The sequence below is a fragment of the Agelaius phoeniceus genome, chromosome 1 (genome assembly GCF_051311805.1).
Source record: "Agelaius phoeniceus isolate bAgePho1 chromosome 1, bAgePho1.hap1, whole genome shotgun sequence".
Lineage (NCBI taxonomy): Eukaryota > Metazoa > Chordata > Aves > Passeriformes > Icteridae > Agelaius > Agelaius phoeniceus.
Genome location: NC_135265.1, coordinates 49,961,361 through 49,980,448, shown reverse-complemented (window position 1 = coordinate 49,980,448; position 19,088 = coordinate 49,961,361). Strand labels below are relative to the sequence as shown.

Genomic DNA, 19,088 nt, shown 5'->3' with positions numbered 1-19,088 from the left:
TTGGAGTAATTTTAGCAAATAAGAAGTTGTGCAGAAAGAGTCTGAGAGATGCAGTATAGTGGGTTAAAGACTTTTCACCATTGTATCTTTCTAAAAATAGTACACCTTGCACATAATGACCGTGGGGGGTTGCTGGTTTCAAGCAATGCAGGATAGACATAAAATCCTAGAATCTTTTAGGTTGGAAGAGATCTCTTAGATCAAGACTAACAGTTAACGCAGCACTGCCCTGTCCTCCACTAAACCATCGCATCTACGTGACTTTCAAACACCTCTGGGGATGGCAACTTAACCCCTTGTCTGGGCAGCCTGTTCCAATGCTTGGCAACCCTTTACACAAAGAAATTGTTCATAATATTCAATCTAAACATCCTCTGGTGCAATTTGATATAATTTCCTCTTGCCCTATCACTTGTTCCTTGGGAGAAGAGACCAACCCCACGTGGCTACAACCTCCTTGTAGAGAGCAGTGCAGCTGCTCTGAAGTGACCCCAGGACAGGGACATTTGGCCATGCTTGCTGTCCCCTCATGGCTGCTGACCCACTCAGGGGTTGCTAACTCTCTACAAGTGCATGTATTTTCTGTTTGTCTGGATCCTAGACTCTGACCTAGGTCTTGGAGTCTCTACCTGTGACTTTATGCTGATACATCAGCATAGTTGAGCAGGGGAGCTTTTCTGATTCATTTTGCAAGGTAAAATGCTGCTTAAAAGTTTTTGCTCCAGAGAGATTCTTAATAAATGTTGGAAAGGTGGAACTGTAACTACAGAAGTATGTATTCTCATGGCTTTTCAGAAGGATCTAAATGCAAGTAGCATCTTCTCAGCAATCTGTCCCTCTCTAGAATTTCTATTCTAGATGTACTGTACTTTGTACATATTATTGTTAAATCAAAATATAGTGTAAAGTAGAATGCATAAAAAAGAAAAAAACAGAGGAAAAAGCCCATAAATCTCTCATATTTTTGGGAAATATACAGTGATGTTTTTTGCAATTGATAACTGTAGTTATAAAATCCATTATTATCATTATTATTATTATTATTATTATCATCCATTTTCATTTAAGAAATACTTAACGAGGCACAAATACTACCATGCTCTTTCAAATTGAATGTAATAGCATGAAACTGGTCCAATCATCAATACTTATTTGGGAGAAGTTGTTTGAAAAGTGCAAAATGACTCATAACAATGCTGATCAAGATAAGAGTGCTCTTGCTTATATGGTGCTATCTGATTGTAAAAATTAAATACAAGACTTATAAAACCCAGGCATTTCTAGATGCACAATATTGTTTTGCTACCATTCAAAAGTGCTGTAGCAAGGGCAGTAACGTGTAAACACTGGGTTGTTGTCTTGCTTCATGTAATATGCAGCTGGGTAAATCAGGTTGTTTACAAGGTAGTTTTGTCAAAGAGGTAAATTTATCTTTCTGCTGTGAACAGGAACATAATTTTTTCCAAGTAACATGTCTGTACTTAGTGCACTGTAGTAGTTACTGTTGGGGGAGAATTTTCCTGAGGGTGCATTGAGATGGCATTAGAGAAATCTGTGGCTGTTTGTCTCCATTAATGTTCTCTTTCTGAAGAGCAGGTTATCTATGGGCAGAGGGCTTGGATGTTTAAAGGATAGGTTTGTTTTTTTCCCCTTTCCTTGTCCCATGAGTATGTCTCGTGTATGTCATGTGGGCTTTACCTATTTTAGATTTGATGTGTAACAAACTGCAGGGAAATTCAGCATGACACTTTGATCTCTGACGTCACTCAGAGGACCTGAATTTGTAGGACGAGGTCATTTCTCTAAAAGTGGGAATAAAACTGAAGAGGTTAGCATGGGGTTAAACCTTGTGATTAAACCCTAATATTGGGAGAAGCAAGTGATTCTCTTTGCCTGTGGCTCTTGGGGACCCTATCTCAAATTGTATTATATCTGACTGATGGAATCCCTGGTGTGAGTGTACCTTGTCTTTATTATTATTATTGATCATATATTCTTTTTTTTTTTTTAATTTTAGAAAGAATAATTTCTTTCCACACTAGAGAAAAACACAATTTTGAGAATGCAACACTTCTTTCAAAGTAGAATTGAGCTTGTATTTCCCAGTACACAAGTTGCTATGAATTTGCAAAGGGACTTCTGTTTGGAAGGAACCAGCCTTTACATGATGTTTAAAGAAACCCTTTTTTTGCCTTTGATCCATGTCTGTATTCCCCTGACTTATCCACAAGGGGGACTTAGTTCTAAACAAATACACAGCTTGTGGTTATTTTTGAATATGAACATTTCTAACCCTTCTTATTATAAATGATTCACTTGGAATGCCTTGGGACAATCTCAAAACTGTGCATGCAGTCACTAAGGAAACTCTTTGACAGGAATAAAGAAAAATGCTTTTTTAAAAAATGATTTTTTTTAAAAAATGATTATTTTTATTTTGGAGAGTCTTCTTTTCTTTCTTTACTTATGGAGGTGAATTTGCTCGCCTGAGTGTCAGTAGTGACTTCTGTTTATTTGTGAATATGCACATGCCAAAGAGATCATTATGTTTTGTTGTTTTCCAAAGAACCTTACTTTGGCGTTCTTGAGAATGTGTTGACATTTCTCCACTTGCTTCAGACATAGCTGGAGCTATCAATTAATCTAGAGGATGTGGTAATGAGCATTTTCCTCTCCCTATGTCTATCTTCTTTCCTAATAATTAGTTCTGTGTGAAACAAAGATTTGAATTAGAGGGACAGCAAGACATGGGCTTATATAACAACTTGGCTTGACTTCTGAACTTCAGAAATAGTTTTTGGTTTGTATTACAACAATGTTCTAGGGCTTCTAGAAATATGAGAAGTATGATTGAGGCCGAGTTGACTGTGGGATCCGAGATTGTTTCTACCCTTCTTGTATTAAAAAACAAACTACATGCAAGCCAGACCATCCTGTAAGGGAGAGTAGTCAATCTAAGGATGATATCTCATTTTATAACTAATTTTGAGTAGAAGAACTCACTTTGCATTTTCTGGCTAAGTTTGAATTTTGGAAGGGGAATTTGGTACTTGGTTGAGCAGAGCTGCCCTGGTTACTGACTAAAGAAAGGTAACTCTCACTGTACCCTCTTTTTCATTCACTTGGAAGCCTTGACTTTTCCTATAACATATTAATACCAAATGTCTTTTTATGCTTGGTATTTAAAATGTAATTCTGCTTATATAGCTATCCAGTATCAGAAATGAAAGAGCATGATATCATCTCTTTTCACCTAGCTGTAAATATTATATTGGTGAACATTATTTTGCAGACTAAATTGCTGTGAGTTTACCTAAAATTACTCCTCTAGCCCACTCAGATGACTCATATCATCCACAGGAGACCAAATTAGATTGTCATAAATAATGTGCTTCACATTTATGTTTATTTCTCAGCATCTTTTTTGAAATTGTTCTTGTGAATGAGTGACATTTTTCCTATGTACATTTGAAGCTTGTTTTATTAGTTCATTTTCTACTTAAAAATCCCAATGTCTAAATACAGATTTTTCCATCAACCCATTAGGGAAAACACAGTATTTAAAGATTTCTAGCCATGTGATATTTGTGGAATCTTCTGGAACTACCAGTTGTGCTTAGAATTGACACCACCTTGGCAAAGATTTGTTAAATCTATTCCCAAAATCCCTGTTGGTAAAAAATTTGTAGAGCCCTAAGTATTTTTTAAATCCTTTGTAATCCTTGCAGTTAAAAAGCTTTTTTCCAGTAGCTAACCTAAACCTTATCTGCTTGAAATTTAGCTAATCTTTTATTGTTCTGTCTCCCCACTAGACATGGGAATGACTGGTTACCTTTCTCTTCAAAGCAACCCTTTACATTCTGTCATCATATCTCTTCTCCTGTGATCCTCTTTAGTTTCCTTTTTTTTCCCCCTCACAGGTCTTTTATTTCCTGTAGCTCCCTTCTGCACTCTCATTTGGCTTCATCCTTCTCAAATCTGAATGCAGCATTGCAACTGAAATCTCAACAGTATTGAAGAGAATAAATAATTGTCATCCTTTTCTTGCATAGGGTATTTCTGTTAATGCATCTCAAAGTGATAGCTGCCTTTAATGTATCATCCTAGAAATGAGTCAATGGTCTGTGTTCCTCTAACACTTCAAACCCTTTTCTTCAGAAGAGCTGCCTACACTAGTTTCTCAGTTTTGCACTTGATTTAGCCTTAATAAATGCAGTTCTTTGCATTTGTCTTTGCACATTTTTCTCATTGGTGACATTGGATTATTTTTTTCTTTCTTTTATTCTAATAGCAAACCATTCCAGCTTGATGTCATTTGTATGTTTTGTGTGTGCTGACCTAACTTCTTCAGGAAAACAGTTAACAGAACTGGACTTTTGCAGGGTCTGAGCTGAAACAGCCTCCCTTAACACAGAACTGCTGACAAAACTATGTTTTAATTTTGGCCCTTTATTATCAACAGTAAGTGCTCTACAGCATAAACAATTCCAAGCTGGCAGCAGCAAATCTTCACTTTATGTCATTTGTGACACGTGGTGCAATCTTTCAAGACAGTGCTCTGCATGAAAGTACATTTTATAGTCAAACAGAACAACTTGATCAAAATCTCCATCATCAATGGGTTGTTTGCTTTGAAAAAGTGTCACTGGCAATCCAAAGACACTAAATCCACCCAGATATTTCTCAAGGGACAATATGATTGACACATCTGTGTAAAAGGAGGACTTGCCTTATTGAAGTGCTTCTTCTGTCCCATGTTTTAAAGAGACTTCCACCACTTCTGTTTCCCTAGCACAGTGATGGAGGCAGCTACAACGTGGAGAAATTAAGAACAGCACTGCCAAGGTCAGGCCATGTGTCCCTCTAGCCCATGATCCTGTCTCCAGCAGTGGTCAGTAGCAGTGCCTCAGTAAAAATCACAACTACAAAGGCAAACATACAGTAATTGTTGTTCCTCCTCACCTCTTTTCCCCAGGTAATTTTTCAGTTTCCAATGCTTTATATGGTGTCAAAAGCTTTCCTAAGCAGAGGTAATACTGTTGTATAGAAAATTATTACTGCTTTTGTACAAATGATTTGATTGATTCAAATCCACAATCTCACGTTTATCTGGATTAAGCTTTGCTCATTTTTTCTTCAATCTATGCCAGATTCAGAACAAAAGGTAGGATGTAGAAGTTTGACATTTTCAAAGATGCTGTCAGAAATCTTTCCTCCCTGCAATTCTTTGCTCTATGCACTACATACTGCAGTTTCAAACTTTGCCTATTGATCTGTCCTGGCTTGTTTAATCTGAGCACAAGGACAGCAATATTGATGAGGAGAATGTGAAATATTTGCCCTCTATTATGGCAGTACCAGTAATTATATTCCCTTTCATAAAAATATATCTGAATAGTGTCACTGTAAATCCTCCTTCATTGTCAAATGATTTCCTTGTTACTGTTGCTGCTTTCCTCCCATTTTTTAGCAACAGCTGTAAAGGGAGTGTTTTTTATCGCATTAATTTTAGACACTACTCTGAACTTGTTTTTTCTTAGTTCTAGAACTTCTTCAATAGTATGTGTCATATATTGAATACTGAACTTAGCACACTTGAATTATGGATGAGGAGCTTTTTCTTTCCCCTTTTTTTTTTTTTTGTTGTTTTGTGGTTTTGGATTTTGGGGTTGGTTGTTTTTTTTTTTTTGGGGTTTATTTATTCCATGGGAAATTAACAGTGAGGATGGCAAAGATTTGTCTCCAGCTGCTCCCACATGACAACCACATTGGCAGAATCCTCCTTGTGGTGCTACCACCCAGACAAAGAGAAGCAGACTGTTCTAGCACAACTTTATGCCATTTTTTATTGATGTAGTTTTACTAAATGCTAACATTTTGCAGGTATTGCTTTCCTGGTGGGCATGTAGGGGTTGGTTTTGGTTTTTGTTTCTTCCATTTTTCTTTTCCCCCTGCAGGCTTGTAGCTTGTAAACATATCTTTTGACTACAAAATTAGTTTGAAGTTATTGCATCTTCTCTTTTTTTTTCTTTCTTTTTTTTTTTTTTTGCTTATTAGTTTTCTGCTGGATTAGCTAATTGAACAGGCCCATCAAGGGGTCAAAGAAGTGTAGAGCCAGAACCAAAGGAAGAGAAGCAAAGTGTGACAGGGAGGGGAGAAATGGAAGGAGCTGCTTGTTCTTGTACCTATTTTGGTAGCAGTAACACTACACAGGCTTTGCAATCTTGTCAAACTGCACCCTAAAATATGCTGATTTACATGTTGGTTTTCCCAGTTGCTGGAAATAAGGATCTTTGAGGGAGTATTAAGTCACAGTGAACTTTAAGCCAATTTATTTCTGAATGAGAGCATTCCCATAGGTCTGTAACACACTTTGGTTTCTCCATGCTGATTTCGTGCCTTTAGCCTCCTTAACTTCTCAGTGGTTCACCACACAGAACTGTACCAACTTCATAATTGTTTTCATTATTTTGAATTTTAAAATGAAAGGGAATGTGAAAAAAGCAAATAAGGATAGAAACAGTGCTTCAGAAGTTTTCAACTCTTACACACCTCATCTTCCTCAGTATCTAGGCACTGTGACTAAGCCAAATTCTTAACAGAGAGCAGTGGCAGATCTCTGACAATTTTTCTAGACAATTGTAGGTTTCTGTTCAGTGCGGATGCACATTAAAGGAACTGCTTGGGCTATTTTGACTTGATGCCATGCACCCTTTTACATTGGCATCCCAAGGCGAGTTAATCCCAGCACAACACGACCGGAGCACCCCAAAGGCGAGGGGCTCTGGGGGCCGGTGCTGCGCTCCTGCTCTGCTCCTCTGGCACTGCCGGAGTGGAAGGGGGTGGGGGCGGTGGCAGCGGGTAGCGAACCATGGTGACAGATCTGACAGCTGCAGGAGCAAGAAGCTCAGGCTCTGAGACAAAGCTCTGCATCCCAGCCATCTGGGAGGCAGCTCTTTTTCCTTGGCTTTGCTGGTGGGTGTTGCCACTCCGACTGCTGGGGCATGGTCTGCTGCCTGCGAGAGAGTGCGGGCTCTTCATCTGCTATTAGGTTGCGAGTGTCTGCTCGCTACCATATGGCTGCATTGAAAACACGCAGAGAGGAGAATAAGCTGTAAGGCAACAGTAAAAATTCTGTTCAATGCTCTTCCATGGTGAGAGGGCTACTGGCTCACCCTCCTCTTCCCCCAAGTCCTTACAGCTACTGCTTTAAATAGGTACACCTGCACCAATTAAGCCCCTGTCACTTCCCCACTGAACTGCTCCCAGCAAAGGCACGTTTGCCTGCTTGACACTCTGAATCCTGTATAATTCAGGGTGCTCTTACCCTCTGCTGCTGGGAACAGGAGGCTGAGGGGGAATTAAGAGAAGTGGGGTTTGCTTTGATTGAGGTATTTTGGAAAAGTTGCCAGGCTTGCTGGATTGATCTGGTGAAGAAGTGGGGGCTCTTCTGTCCTCTGAAAGAAGATAATTCTCTCACACCAAAATAGGAGAAAATCATATAGCAGCATCACCAACAAGAGAAAGAGGTTATTTTGCAATATAATTGTCTGTATAGCTGAAGAAGAGCAAATGCTTTCCTTGTTCCCCATGGAACTAATAAAGAAAGGCAAGTTGAGGAGTCTAGGATAATTATTTAGTCATCTTAAATATTTATGAGCTACAGAATGTGCTACATGCAATTTAACAGGAACTTGACAATTGCAACATGCATCATCTTGTTTCACAGGGGCTAAAAATACTTAATCTTACTCCTTTAAAATAAAAGCATTAATCCTAAATATGTGTTAAGCCAAGAATGAAGCTGTAAACTGTGAGAGGAAGTAGAAGAAGGTTGCTTTTTTTTTTTTCTTTTTTTTATGCAGGTTGGGGAAAACACTTCAGGAATAAAAGTTTTGTTGAGAAGATTTTATGTGAGCTTTCTGAGAATGGTAATGGTGGTAGGGGGTGTGTAATTCTTGATATTAAGCAGTTTGCCATTGGCTTCACCATGATCTGGGGAATTTCATTCTGTTTAGTAGGCTGGAAAAAGGATAGACTTTCCAGCTTTGTTTTGGTGACAGTAAAATCATTGTTGCAAATCCAAAGAATCAGTTACAGTGGGATAACTCTCCCCGTGCTATCTCTTTACAGGACTCTTGAGCCACAAATCCATAACACAAACTCTCTTCTCTCACTTTTTCTGGCTTTCACGTGGTTTTCTGTTCCATGTGTGACTTGTTGATGCACAGCTCGTAGTGGAGAAATTCACATTAAAGGACAGCTTGTGTGGAATCAGACATAGTATGTTTTCTAGAACAGGTTGCTTTATTTTGGGCATTACAAGTTCTAGAATAGACTTCCTGAATTTTGGATTTCATAATTTCTGTCTGCAGCATAATGTCCAAATTAGTAGCAGTAGTAATTATAAAACCTCGATTACATAGGCTTATAGTAGGTATTAGTTCATTTTGATGAGAGCAGCACTGATGTGGAAGAGACCCAAAATGTCTCTGTTTCTTATTTCTTCACAAGTTGCACTCTAGGCAACTTTGTAAGCATGAACAGATTTGGTCTTATTTATTTTTCTCCATTTGTAACTCTGTGCAATCAGTGTACTTGAAAATGTTTCAGTACTGCTGAATTTGGCAGCCTATTTAAATTTTGGCTCTTACAATTGGCAATTGTCTTCATCCATTGTGATAGCTCAAGAGTGGCCAGGATTAGAGCTACCAGGCATTTGGGTTTCCTCAGACATATCTTACTTTTCTGCCAGGAAATTTTGTCTAGGCGTAATTTGAATGCCTTGGCTTTAGGATAGAATGCATCTCTATGTGTGCACCTAGAGTAAATTTGCTTGCTTTGTGATACCTGGGATTCAGTGTGCATGCACATATTAAATGCACAGAAGCATGTCCAAAAAACCAAGTGCTCTGAGAGCATCTTTGCTGAGCAGATGCGCCTTTGCTGCTCAGTGTCACAGGACACACGTGAGCTGTGTGTGTAGCATGAGTGCCAAGGAGCTGCCTGGTCCTAGAATTCCCTGTCTGACTGCACACAGTCAGCACATGCACTGATTTATGCTCAGAAATCCGTGGTCATGCTCTGAAGACAGTCTCTGCTTTGCACCAGTTATAACTTATGCATATTAAACAATCTGCATTGGAAATTATCAAGAAGAACAAATGTTCTCCACCCTAGCATCTGAAATACTTGATCTCTTTTGTGCCAAATGCAAAGTGTTATATGCTTTCACAGAAATGTGAGGGTTTAAATTTGATGGAATGAAAATGTAGACAGTGTAAAGAGAAAGACATTGATTTTGATCCAGTGTAAATTGTATAGGTAGGCTGAATGTACTGTATATTGAACATCTCAGAGCAGGGAACCCTGGAGGTTGCTTGTGTTGCAGCTCACTTTCCATTGCTGCAAAGTGGAGGGTTTTAAACAGAACACTTCCTTGAGCTTATGCCTGCTGCATACCATGATACATGCTCACATCTTTCTGGCTCAGCGGCAGCAGCAATAGTGGAATCTAGAGCTTGCTGCAAAAAAGAGAGACAGAAAAGATGAGGGAAAGCAAAATGTGCTTTCCAATTAGATAATGGCAAATATCATACTTGTACTTGTGGAAGGTCAGAAAGGTAACAGCTGAAGGAGTCAAATAATAGACAAATTGATGATGGTAACTAAGAAAGTATAAAAGAGACTCAATCTCTCTCTCACTGATAAAGCTGTTTGAGGTGCAGTAGATCAATTTAGCCATGGCTGTTGTTAGGAAATTGCTCTTGTTTGATGTTCCACAAGCAGATCATGCAGTTTCCTAGGAAACATCTTTTTCCACTTAAAATCTAATTTTCTTACATTGCTAGAACTGATGAGTCACCCTGCCTGGCTTTTACTTACTTCCCCTTACCTATTAAAATGTACTCACCAGATAGAAATCCAGGGATTTATTAGTCTTTATCACTTAGCTGTTCAATTAACTCTTCTGGTTCCTATCTGTTATCAGACAGTGTACTTGATATGGCAAGTCAAAAGTCATAGGTTAGAAGACAATCAAAACATGAAATAAATCATGCATCTCTTAATGGGACATGCCTCCTAAACTGTGAAGAACTCCCATACTGACTTATATTTCCATTATGACCCACTATGAAATTCTCCGTGCTCCTTTGCCAATAACATGCCATCATATTTTCATTACTGTTTTGTTAATTATTCCCTTCAGCTGATTTATAAGTGGGCTTCAACTTAGCAATGACAATTGCAGCCACTTACTGCCAGAAAATAGATAGGTTCTGGTAAATTTTGCAAACTGTGGTTAAATTCTAAAAGCCTCACTTCTTGGTTGAGATGCTGAATTGTAGTTGTAATGAATGGCACTTAGGTTGAATGGAAAGTTGCCAGAGAAAGAGGCAGGACTTATTCATGGCTGTGGTCAAAGGAACAGAGGTCAAAGAATGGGTTGGCAGCCTGAGTTTTCAGTGACTTATGGAATTAGTTCCAGTTTCCCAACACAAAGGTATATGCTACAATTTACCTGTTGTTTGGGCTATATTTAAAATCCTTGTAGTTTGCAGATGCCTAATGAACCCCTGTGGCTACATCATTAATAAAAGGTTGGTCCAGCAGAATACAGCTTCCATAAAATTCTCCATGGGCTGGAATTCTTACCCTTTTTCCATGTGCAGCTGTGCCATAATCAGTATTCCTGCTGTTTCCCAGTGCCTTTGATGCCTCAGTTTTCAGTATCCTACTGATGTGCCAAACCCTAGATAGTAATGCTGTGAAGTTTCAGCTGCTGACAAATGGCTTTCTATTCAAAGGGCAACATCTCTGCAAAAGTAAGGCTCAATGTGGCCCTACATCCCAAGAAGGGGATGGCTAAAATAATTCCCCACCCTTTAAAACTTCGCTTTAAAACTTATGAAACTTTTTGGTTTAAGATTTTTGGTGTTGCTGTTTATTATTGGATGACATACTTGTATCTTATTGTGTATGTATTTGTCTCTGCTAGCACATGGCTTGTTCAGCTGCAGCTGGTGAGTGGGTGGCCTTATCTTATAAAGCTGTGCATAATGCTTAAAAAATTTGGTAGGTTTATCACTTGCATTGGCTTGCACTGGGTTTTGCTTATATTTCCTAAATATTAAAAATTAGAATGAATGACCATGGCTTTCAAGCAGCCATTTCAAAGTATAGTTTCAAAGCAGTTTCTCTAAACTAAACTAGATTATGAAGTCTGTGGAAATGGTTCTTACACACTTGTGATCTTATAGACTTTTAAAATCTGTTTGTCTTTTTCTTGATTAAAAACTTTGACTTCTTCTGATGAGTTTGATTAAAATAGGCCTTTCAAGCTAAATTTCAAGTTATTGATGATAGTTTTGGGGATTTTAGGGACTAGAAGACTGAGTTTCAGCAGGACATAGGCTAAAAACGTTCACCTGGCCCAAAGAGCAGCGAGGTTCAAGTTTCCATACATTTCTAGTTTGATGGCTGTGTTTGTACCCAAAGGGCACGTGTAATATTGACAGAAAGATGCTGTGTGACTTACACTCACTGAAGTCTAAGTTTTTTCTGGTATAAAAGAACTGTATAGATTGAATATTTGCTTTGAAACCTTGCAAATGTGAAAGATGACCTTCGTTCAGAGTCTGGACTCTTGAAAAATTCTGTGTGGAAATGTGTTGGTGGCTTTGATTTTTTTTTTTTAATGAGTTACAGAAAAGGAGAGACCATTGAGGCAAGGGAATAATAAAAAGGACATGCTTTAATATTGTCATTGCTAGATGAAGTATTTGCCAAACATAAATATTCACCTGGGCTCTGGGACTCACCCTTGATGAGGGAAAAGACATTGAGCCATACTCAAGCCATTGATTGCAGGCACTTGCTGAGCCCATTTGCCATAAATTAACTTTCTGTGCTACACTACAGTAAACTCAGTATAACTTTCCCACTCTTTTAAACATGAAAACAGGTTGGATAAAAACTCTGGCAGCAGAATCCACTCCTTCCAAGTAAAATGATGAAACTACTGGTAATTTAGGAGAACTGGCTGCTGCACTCCCCTTTTATTCTGCTGGTGATGTATAAGTGCACTTAGGTCTTTTCATTCCTGTCTCTAGCTCTCTGTCTCCTCCTTGATTGACAATTGTGGTGTACCACTACGTGCTGCCTATGTGGCATCTGGTTCAGGTGCCTGTCACTTCAGGGGCTGCTTGCATCTGGGTATGACATAAATCCTGGTCAGTGGCCCTTCATGGTCTAAGGTGAAGGCAGCTGAATTATAGCTTTATTTACTTATTTCTGGAAATGTGCTGAATGTCTCAGTAAAACATTCCTAATAGAGAACAAAGGCTTTTTGCTGACCTGTGGGTCACCAGAGTAATTCACAGTCCGAACCACTGATCCACTGCAGAAGCTGTCCCCAGACCATAATTTGTTATCAAGGAGCACACAAAGGAGACTAATTCGTAAAATTTATGCAAAACATCAGTACTTCTTGGTTCTCCAGTTCATGTTAACTTTTTCCCTTGTTTTGATTCACATGGGTCATGCCTTTGTGTTAAGATCAAAAAGAAACAAAATTTTCTCTCGGCCCCCAAGAGAGAAATAATTATATATTTGTTTCATTTCTTATCCAACCATTTCATAAACTGCACATTTATTATAGCAAGAGATGCAGAAGGCCCCAGCTCTGCTGAGAATATTCATGCAATTGTTGACCGGTAACACACCATGAGTAAGTGGGTATAATTTATATGTATAGAACATCTAAATCCTGTTAAGCCAACGAAGTCTATTGCTGAAAATTCTCAGCATTTGTTCCTCTTTCTTTGTCTACCCTGTTGGCAGGAAATCATTTAGCCTAACCTTAGTGTAGGTCACCCCATCTCTGTATAATCTTTACCTCTCTTGCATTTGTGTAGTGAGAAGTCATTCTTGTCCAGAGACACACTTGAGATTCTGGAAGTAAAGCCAGATTTTTCTCTTATGGATGCAGTGTTCTTGGAGAAAAATGGAACTATGCTCACTGTACTAATCGTATAATTATGGGGTCTCTTCCAACAGTAGAAAGAAGATATTGGTTATCATAATGTGCATGAACTTGGGCTTCAATGCAAAATTTATAAAGAAGATACAAACAAATAATTTCTACTAAATAAGGTAGGTCTTGGTGAATAATACATGCAAAAATATGCTCAATAAATGTAATCTTTACAGTTATAGAACTGCTTTTTCTTTTTTTTTGTTTGAGGTTATGTGTTTGAAGTCTTTTGTTATAATGCTGATTGCAAGTATTTGAAATGTAGTTATTGAAATTTAGGGGTAGCAACAAATCACATACTGTTGTTCCCATTTCCTGACTATATTATCAGAATACTTGCAATCAGTGCAATGGCTTAAGAATGCTACTGGGAATTTTAATCTATCCTTCTGGATAACAGAAACAAATAGAGGATTTGAAAAAATTGTCCACCACTTTGTCAGTCCTGAGTGTCCAGCCCTTTCCTGAAACATTGCATGTAGAACATTTTATTTCTTTCCCAATATATTGGTTTCACACAGAGTTTAAAATTTACCTTGTCGCCACATTTGCAGAAAAACATTACGTAAGCAAGTATGGTCCTAATTGAGATAGACATTTTTCTACCTTTTTAATTAGTTCTATAAAGGTCTTTGAAGGGGTTAAAAAACTTAGATTATGCAGTGTCCCAATTGCATAAAATCTATTGCTTGTCTTTTATTCACATCCATGCTTAACATTACTTGTCTTTGTGTGCATATGAGAATAGGTATTGATTCCTTGACAGTCTATGTTAAGCAAACAAAAACCCAAAGGAAATAAGTTTTCAAGCCTTTGTGACAAGTTTTGCTGTGTTTGCTGTGTTTAGAGATGAATAGATGAATGATTTGAGATGAAACAGAGGAACCTCAAAGAATTAGTGAGATAGACATTTTAGCCAAGGTGAAAAAGTTACAGCATCTTTCTAGGTTTGTCCTGGAAGTAAACATTCTGAGTCTATACAACTGAATGAATGATATTCCCAATTTAAAATGAGTATGTTCAAAACTTCTTGCTTTTGGGATACATATACATAAACATTATTCGAAATTTTGCTGTTTTGTTTGTCTCTTGCCCCCCCCCCCCCATTCATTTTTTTTCGTACCCTAGGAGGTGGAAAGTAGTATGAAATATGATTTCACAGGAGCAACATTCACAGTTACCATGCACAGATAGTGCTACCATAATGATACATCAAAACAAGAATTCAGAATTGGAGCATTTCAGAATTGGAAATTACCAAGATTTAGGATTTTCTAAGTTATGAGGAATGAAATTTTTAACCTCAATAATGCTATTTTAAGAGTCCTTGTTATTTAAAAGGTGATTTTAACCTGCTTAGAACAGTAATTTGTTCTCTTCCCTCATTTTGTTTTTGTACTACACCATCATACAAGAAAGCTATAAAAACCATCAAGAGAAATAGGCTCTTCAGGCTGCTGGCTCCAAAGCCTGATACCAGAACAAAGGTGGTGAAGTGTCAGATCTTTGTTCTCTGTGTGAATGAGCACCCAAAAAGAGAATGAAACATTTTCTATGTTGTGGAGATCTCTGGGTGACTTGGAGTGATGAGCTTCAGGACTCTTACTCTGATCCAGGCTGAGGAGGAATGTGTCACCTGCCTTTTTGCTCGTTTCCTCTAGACAATACCTTTCCAATCTTTTATGCTTCTGGATTGTCTGAGTCCTTTTTACTCTTTTTTATACAATGATTTGCATTGAAGGAACCTTCAGGATCATCTACTTCCAAACCCTTGTTTTGGGCAGGAGCAACTTCTTCCTCACTAGAAAAGTAAAAGGCACTCAAAACTCCATTCCAATCTGGCCTTGAATGCTTCCAGGGATGAGGCATGCACAACTACTCTAGGCAACCTCTACCGATACTTTAGCACCCTTTTCAGGAAATAATTTATTCCTAATGTCTTATTTAAACTCACCTTCTTTCAGTTTAAAGCCATTCCCCTTGTTCTGTCACTGTACACCCTTGTTAAGAGTCCCTCTCCAGCCTTCTTCTAGGTCCCTGTTTTGCATTGGAATGTGCTCCCTGAAGCCTTTTCTTCTCCAGACTGAGCAATACCAACTCTCTCTCCTCTCTAGAAGAGGTGTTCCATCCTTCTGACCATCTTTGTGGGTTATTCTGGACTTGCTTCAATGGGTCTATGTTTGTTATACATTGGGGCTCCCAGAGCTGGATGCAGCACTCCTGGTGGGGTCTCATGAGAGTGAGGTAGAAGGTGAAAATCACCTTTGACCTGCTGGCCACACTTCCTCTGGTGCATCCTTTTGGCCTAGCTGTATACAAGGAACCCATTTTCAACTCTTCAGTGGGTGGTTTTCACTGCTAAATACCTTTCTTTTTAACCTTGCCTTGCTCCTATGAGCCTGAGGGTTTCACTTCTGCCAATCCATGTGTTGCTCCCCATGCCCTTCACCAAGTTCCTGCTCCCACTTCACTCCTTCCTCTTGTGAGATGTGTCCCTTCCTTGCTACTTCCATGTACCACACTAACCATGTTTCTGATTCCCAGTTCTCTTGTCAGCCTCCTTCCCTGCTCTTATTCTATTACGTCCACTAGGGAGATCTCCCAGGTATGATCACCAGCTCTGTGTGTGATAAATATTTATTCTTCTGCCACCTTACATAGCTGGGTCTGATTTTAGTGAACTTGAAGGTGATCAAAATAAGAGACAAAAATTGTATGAATAATACAAAGATATTTTATGCTGCTCAGAAGCTGGTTGCTTGGCTGTTTTGTGGTGGTTTTTTTTTTTGTTTGTTTTGTTTTTTTGTTGTTTGTTGTTGGGTTTTTTTCCCCCTAGAGTATTGCTTTAGTTGTATCATTTTCATATATAAATATTATGTGGAGGCTGCTCTTGGTGGCCCTATTTTTCTTGTCAATAGTTTTGTTTTCCAGCCCAAGATGGGATGTCTGGCAAATGACCTCCCCTAAGGGTCTTTTCATTTCTGCTGAAAAAGGCAGAGCTGGAATTAGAGTCAATGTAACTGTCAAGGCAATGCTGCACCCAAGTTAACAGTGACCTACTAAGTAATGTGGCTATAATGCTATTTTTTTTCTCCATATAGCATTGGAGTGAGGGGATACTCTCATCTATTATGTGTTGTAAAGTGTGGACCATGGAAATTTGCTTCACCATAACTATTCACCAGCTTTAGGGTGAGTGCAGGAGCTGTGTACTAAACGTCCATTATCAACAAATAATTTATAGCCCAGGTGAATCTCCAACAAAACATCACTAATCTCATGTGCTAACTGTGTGACAGAGACAAATATAGTCAAAATCTCCAGGGCTGCCTCACTTCCTGCCTGCCAACTTCATAATGTGGAGACCTTATCACATATAGTCTGACAATGTGTGTCTTTCCCCTGAGCTTCCTTGCAGGCATTGGGGCTTTGGTCATCCTTTTGCCCAGGAGACTTTATAAGCTTGACACCTTTGTTGAAGGCAGAGCATATGGAAATGATCTGCAATGCAGCATGTGGTATGAAAATGATTTTAAATTCTGTCATTATCACAGTTTAGCATTGTGGCCAGAGCTTTCCCTTAATTACTCCCTAGAGGGAAAAACTGCTGATACTATAACTAGATTGAGGCCATCTACTAAACCCAAAGTCCTTTTTTAATTCTGAAAATTAAATATTTATTGTTCACAGGAGCATTTTGTTAAAAATAAAATATGAGACAGAGGAAGAAACAAGTTTGTGGGGTTTAGTTCATGGCCTTATGGGTGTGGGTTGGCAGATATGGATGTGCATTGCTTCAAGAGGTGAGACTCCCTGTTGGCAAAAGCAATTGGATATCTGACTCCAGACAGGCTGAAAAGGTAAATTTTAGTTATGTATATTACAAGACTGCATGGCTCTGAAAGTTGAATTTCAGGAACCCAGCAGCAGTCATTTGATCTGTACCCTCTCACTTTAAAGAGATTGTGATTTTTTTTAAGCCTCATCTGTAGAGGACATTTCATGTGAACTCCATAGATTTCAGAGCATTAAATTTGCTCTGAATGTCTTTGTGATAACTTAGACCAGCATATTCTAGCCTTGATTTTAACCTCTGCTTTTGTGTGTCATCCTATATGATGATGAAACATTTTCTTGACTTTGCTATGCTGCTCTATTCATAACTTCCATTTCTCCATATTTTTCCGTGTACTCTTTTTCTCCATCTTCTTTAAATAGTTTTGCAATGAATAACTGTCTTAACAAGGTGCATGTACTTTCCAAGTGAGAGCTGTCCTGCAGTCATTAGCTCTTAGTCTAGCAGATGACATTCTAGCAGTGATGAGATCTTGGTATTACTCTTAATCTTGCTTCTAATTGGGTGTACAATTTTAGGCAAGTCTTTTCTGCTGGCATTGATTTCTGATGAAGGGGAGATTATAACTGGCAGTGGTAACTTGACTGAAGGAAGATCTGGCACACAGGGCAAGAAGGCCCAACTACAAGAAGGGGTTAAATTGGCTGAAAGCAGGAGTGCCAGAGGCAGAACAAATTCCTTGCAAGAGTGGAAAATTTCCCTTGGTGGTGAGAGAAAAGCCAGCCTCAGCATTGTCTTGTGGCCATTGTGGATTGCAAGTGCTCAGGGGCCATTTTGGGCAGTAGAGCCAGGGCTGGGATGAGGTGCCCAGTGCAAGAGCTCTCAGGGTGGGTGCTGGTCCAAGAGTATATAAGCAATCTGCTTGTGACATAGTGTGGTAGGACTCTGCCCAATACATTGTCTATCACATTTTTCTTTTATGTTCAAGTACAAATGTGCTCTTAATTCATCCCGAGGGATACCATAAAAATTTCTTAACACTAATTTCCTAGTGTTTCTCTCTTCCATGTATGGTTTTGCTTTTTCAGTATGAAGGACTCTCTTACCATGTGATTTTGATGTGGTTTTACCCAGGAAAACAAACTTTCCTGGGGCTTAGTGCTGATGGTAAAGGACAACTGAGCAAAACACATTGAAATAAGTTCACAACATGAACTCAGCTTTTCACAAATTAAAATAAACTCTCAGTTCAGCTGGCAACATTTTTCTGGAATTCAAATGTTCCTGCAGATCTTTATAAGCAATGTAATACATAACAGGCCCTTGCATGGGGAACAGACTTGCCTCCTCTCCCTGTAAACTTTGCCTATTCATCTTTTTTGGTTTTAGCTTTGCTGCCTGAATAACAAGTCTGGTGTAGACAAACCAGTTTTATTCAAGTTTAGAAAGATTAGAGTTTGGGGATTAACATAAGTGTAGGAAGGGTCAGGGAAAGTGATATTCTCAGAGACTTTGAAGAAGTAGTGCAAAAGGGAATGAGTACAGTGAAAGTAGGGATATCAGCCTTGCCTCAACAAGAGTCTGTATTTTTTGGAGCTGTAGTTGCCTATTGCAAGATGCAATCCTAAGGAAGATGAAAGTATAAATAATTTTTATTTTATGTTGTTAAGCTGTTTCTCTAAGGCCTTCCTTCAGGGTTTACCTTGATCTAAGAGGTATACAAAGCACCTTGTACATATCAAGGCCCTTCTATAAAAAGGCTTTGTTTTAACTAACCCTAGACTTTCCAATCCTGACACTTCCAACAACCAGAGCTTGTGTTGCTGAAAAGCTGGACTTAATAGGCCTTTCTGGAAGAATAGATAGGAAAGCTAAGCTTAATTGCTTCATTTAATTTTCATAAAGCTTGGTAATTTTCAGTGAGTGTCTTTATGCCAGCTCTCAAGCCAATTTTTAATTATTTAGCAAAACATTTAAGCACGTACTTTGATCCATGCTATTCATCAAAGCACTTTAGAACCTGCTTATGTGCCACTTGAACAGGTTGAAAGAGATGCTGAAGTGTCTGCTGAATGGGGAAAGTTTATAAAGTCAGGACCTTAAGAGGCAACTGCTTGAATACAATGATCAGAGATACCAAAAAATGTCCACCTCTGTCAGCATTGCAAAGATTTGAGACCAGAGCTGAGTACATAGCAATGTAAATGCTCCCCTCCACTTCCCCCCATATGCTTTGGGCATATTTCATGCACAATC

At 38.7% G+C, this 19,088-nt stretch overlaps 1 long non-coding RNA gene across 1 annotated transcript in view; it reads left to right on the top strand.

The window, feature by feature from the left end:
• Positions 1–19,088, top strand: part of LOC143694120 (uncharacterized) — a 267,052-nt gene that overhangs the window by 197,574 nt on the left and 50,390 nt on the right. The window contains exon 12 of the long non-coding RNA XR_013182349.1: positions 13,060–13,155. This is a non-coding gene — a long non-coding RNA (uncharacterized LOC143694120). The remainder of the gene's footprint in view (positions 1–13,059; positions 13,156–19,088) is intronic.